The following is a 4,750-nucleotide window of genomic DNA, read 5'->3' as shown; positions in this document are numbered from 1 at the left end:
GAAAACTTCTTGGCATAACGATACTCTGGCTAGGAAAATCTCCTTCCTAGAATTTAGTTTTTCATCACAATATCTTCCCTTTAGTGGTCATCTAGCTACTTTTGTCAGTGCATATTGACCCAATATGCACTTTAAGCAATAATCATTCTGAAATTGGTGATCACTCTCTTATGCACTGCAATTTTTTCATAGCAGTTTGGGCTCACTGTTATTTGAATCTTGATAATTACAGCTTTGGGTTTAACAACTTAGCTGACTAGTGCTCTAAGCTGGTTTTCTAGAAACAATCACCAGCCATAGTGTGTCTTTTAGGTAGATTTTTGTGCCACCATATGTTGGTTTATATGGAAATGTAGGTGTAATATGATGTTCAAGAAAATTAAACCTTGTCCTAGACACACAGAAAACCAGATAATAATTCACTTAACCACAACTTTGACACACACTCAATTCAATAGAAATAGAATAGTTGGAAAAAGGATTGGTGATGCTAATCAGACTCCTAGTGTAAGGGTCTCCTTTGATTTCATCTTCTTTTGACAATCTTACAGGTCTAACATGGATTGGTGTTTGAATAATAGGTCCCGCAGGAGACACCATTGGCAGGAGAACCAGAGGCACCAGAATCCATGGTAGGGAAGAAGGTGAATGGTTAGCTTCCCAGAGGCTCTAGATTGGGTCTCTCAACTACGTTGCAGAAAATTGTATCAGATTAAGGGGAAGAGAAAAATCGTCTTTTCTTAATAAAACGGCCTGGACTTCCCTTAGCCAGCTGAGTGTGGGCATTAGTAAATCCATCGGTCTTATCACCAAATTCTATGGAAGAGAAGAAAACCATTCTATTATCTTCTTTCTCTTTCTTCTTCTTCTTCTTCTTCTTCTTCTTCTTCTTCCTCTTCCTTCTTCTCTTCTCCTCTCTGTTTTTCCTTCGTTCTTCAGCTGGGTGATGGTTGAGAAAATAAATCAGTGATTAGGAGATGAATAAAGATGAGATGGCTTATGCATTGTCTGTTGGTGGTGGTGTTGCTTAGGGTAGATGATTCGGAGTTGATGAAAAGAGTTTCTGAATTCATTGAAGATGTGATTTGAGATGATTAAGGAGAAACTAATGAGTGGGATTTGAATAGCTTGAGTTAAAGAAGAAGATTATGATGTTAATTTGAGGATTCAGTTAGTAAGAAGAACTTTAATTGGGAAATTAAGAAATTAGGGTTTCATCTGATTTGAGGTTGTTTGGAGTCGATTAAGTTTATGGGGGCGATGATTGATGAGAATTAAGATGGGTTGTTGTTGAACCATCGATTGGAAGATACTCTGATGAAGAATCACGAAACCAGGTAAATTAGGGTTCTTCAATTTGAATTTGTTTTCTTGTAAATTTGATAATAGAAGATGGATGTTAGATGGGTTTGTATGTGAATGAGATAGATTGAAAGAATGAAAACGGTGGTGATGAATATGATGAGCTGGGTTGTTGTTGATCTGAGTTGCAGATGTAGTATTGATCTGGTAGTGTTATTTTGAGTTGAGTTGATAAAATTGCTTAGTTTCTTTGTTTGGGAATGAACCGGGTTTAAGATAGTTGTGGAATGGAGTTGTAATGTGTTTATGATGAATGGCAGGATATTTGTATTGTGTTGAGATGTAATTGTGGATGAAGTTACAATTAGTAGAACTGTGTATATGAATGAATCAGTAAGTGTGCTGCCATACTGAGATTGATAAGATTGTGGAATTAAGAAGTTGGGGTATAAAATGATTTACACAGGGTGTTGATGTCTGAAGTTGATTACGGAGGATTGGGATGAAAATGAGTTTAAGACAGGGTGTGTGTAGAATTGGAACTGGGGACTGAAAATGTAGATGATGGTAGTAAGGATATTGCAAGCAGTGTAATAATTGATGAAGGTATTGCCTGAGTTGGATTTGATGAATGTAGATGGTGGTGTTGTTGTTGCTTAGGGTTGTAAATGCAAGGGAGTTGAAGTGTTGAATGTTGCCTAGGATTGGAATTGCAGATGGTAGTGACCTGAGATGGTATGAGTGGTGGTGTAGAATGTTGCTGTATCTTGAGTTGCGAGAGTAGAAATTGTATAGGAGTGTGGTGTAGATTCACAGTTGGATAGCCTTCTTGAAAGCCTGCTGCTACTGCAATTGCAGTTAGTTATTCACAACGATCGATTCAAAGGATGAACCGGTAGATCGTGGATCTCGAGGTAGCCGTGGCTTGTCATCAAAAGAGGTGGGAATACTTTTAACTCTTTTGTGACCATTATTGTTTTCTTTTACAAAAGTTTACGTTTATCAAACTCATGCATTATTTGGTTATGTTTTTCATGCATTGTTTAAATTTAGTTCTGATAGTTATGTTGATTTTGATAACCTTTCCATTGATTGGAAAGGAGTGCATTGTTTAACTTTGAATTACTAAAGTTCTGTTATTTCTTTTAATCTTTCCATTGTTTGGAAAGGAAGTGTAATATTTGGTTTATTTTTTATGAATTTTTATGGGAAATAAGAATTTCTTTATGTGGTATATAGGATACACTCCTTCACTTATACTTTCATGCACATTTAGGTGTATAATTGTCACCCAGAATATCTAGGTGTGTAATTGTCACAAATATTACGGGTGTGTACATTCACCCACAGACCATCTGGGTGTGTAATCATCACCAATATTACAGTGTGTAAATGTCACCACAGAAATAATGGTTGGTGTGTAATTGTCATCAATCTGGTGTGTAAATGTCACCACAGAAATAATGGTTGGTGTGTAATTGTCACCAATCCGGTGTGTAAATGTCACCACAGAAATAAAGAAGGAGTTACTTCCATATACATGTTGTTTAATTCAGTGAATTGGTTGTCTTTTAACATTTAGGAAAACATGTATTGTTTTCCAAATCATGCCGATGTTTACTTAAAAGTTAATTGTTATTCCTACTGGGCACCCTTTTTAGGGACGATGTGCTCACCCATTCCCATTTTCAGTTTTCAGAGACAGATCAAGATGTGCATGTGGTGACGAAAGCTTCGAGGATTTAATTACGATAGTTAGATAACTTTCTGCTATTTCTAATTTGTATTTATATTCTATTTGCAAACCAGAACTAATGTATATGTATCACTTGGGAGGAGTTCTTGTATATGTATTTCTGAGCGGGGTTAGTTCTTGGGTTAAGTTTTTGTAGCAGATTTCTTAATCGAATGTTTAAGTATTTGTTTTGGATCGTAGTGCCTCTTCATTTGGTTAAACTCTTGGATTAGTCAGCTGCTAGCTTTGGGAGCGCTACAGCAATGAAGAAAGTCTTATTTAGACTTTCTGCTTTACCCTCAGTTAGCCATGTCACCCTTTTTTATGAACACGCGATTGGGGGATACTTATATTAATTTGGGGATATAGGAAAAGGAAAAAACCTGGATTTAAATATAAAATCAGGGTCACCCCTTATCTATGTATTTTACCTAATTCATAATCTACCCCTCACTAATCAGGTTTAGTGTTTAGTTATAACTAGGAAATTTATAAGATTATTTGATAAATGATTAGTGTGTATATTTGAGTGAGGTGAGAGTAGAAGGAGGGAAAAAATTTGAGAGAGAACTTTTTTTTTGGTGAAAATGGAGGATGATTGTGAAGACAGAATTGCTGCTGAATTTTTAGCTCAACTACAACAATGAGCATATCTTTAATCTTCTGCTAATGAAAACAACTCACAATTGCAAGTATTTGTGGAACCAACACCGGATCATGAATTTTTTGAGCATGAAGTGTTTCGTGAAGAACCAACCCAGGAGAGTAAATTAGTTCAACATACAAGCACTCCCAATACTCAGGTAAAGGTGTCAATGTGTTGAAAATTTGATTTTTTTTTCTTTGAATCCACCATTGTTGCAGCTGAAATAGATCGGTGCCGGCATGGATGTAGTATGGATACAATGCCGGAAGCAACATTCCCGGCATATTATTCATACTACGTCCATGCCGCCTAACAATATCCCCCATTTTGAAAGGAAAACCGGCATTGTATGCAACCGAAAACACCATGCCGGTACAAAAGTTACTTTTTACCTACCACGGAATATTCTACGGAATACGCTATTGGCATGGTTCAACTCTAACGTTACCATGCCGGTACCGCTTAAAAAACATATAGGAAACAGTGTCTTCCAAAGCTAAATACCGGCATGGTTTATTAATTATCGACCACGCCGACACAGTATACCGGCGTGGAACCATAGATAACAAGCATGCCGACACCTATGTTTCCGGCGTTGATTTCTATGAAATATTTATGCCGGAGGCGTTTCAAATTTGGTCTTCAGTTTCGGTTCAATTCGACCATGCCGGAACTTTGGTCGAGCATGTCGGAACTGTGGTCCGGCATAATATATATATATTTTTTTTGAACTAATTTTTTTTATTCGATCCTTAGGCTGTGACATATGTTAATCCAACACATACACGACCGCTTGGTCAGGATACGTCGGAATACTATAAAATGCCTCTGATATGTTACCAATGAATACTTTTACCTAGTATCTTGAACTTTACTAATGGATTGCTTGTAATGAACCTTATAATCTCCCATTGTTGTCCTTATGTAGGGAATAAAATCTAAAAAGGGAGCAGCTGCTTGGGATAAAGAGGTGGCTTTTAAGAACATGTGTGTGTTGGTGAGGAATAACTAAGGTTCAAAGATTCGTTTTGAGATGGCTTGCTAGAGAAGTGGGGAATACAAGAAGA

At 36.9% G+C, this 4,750-nt stretch overlaps 1 long non-coding RNA gene across 1 annotated transcript; it reads left to right on the top strand.

The window, feature by feature from the left end:
- The first annotated feature begins 870 nt into the window (after positions 1-870).
- Positions 871-3,237, top strand: LOC113322517. The gene is made up of 2 exons (XR_003347188.1): positions 871-2,242; positions 2,995-3,237. It is a non-coding gene; the product is annotated as an uncharacterized LOC113322517 (long non-coding RNA).
- The last annotated feature ends 1,513 nt before the right edge of the window (positions 3,238-4,750 follow it).

This window comes from Papaver somniferum, chromosome 11 (assembly GCF_003573695.1).
Source record: "Papaver somniferum cultivar HN1 chromosome 11, ASM357369v1, whole genome shotgun sequence".
NCBI lineage: Eukaryota > Viridiplantae > Streptophyta > Magnoliopsida > Ranunculales > Papaveraceae > Papaver > Papaver somniferum.
The sequence above is the reverse complement of the archived record's forward strand: the minus strand, read 5'-3'. Positions and strand labels throughout refer to the sequence as shown.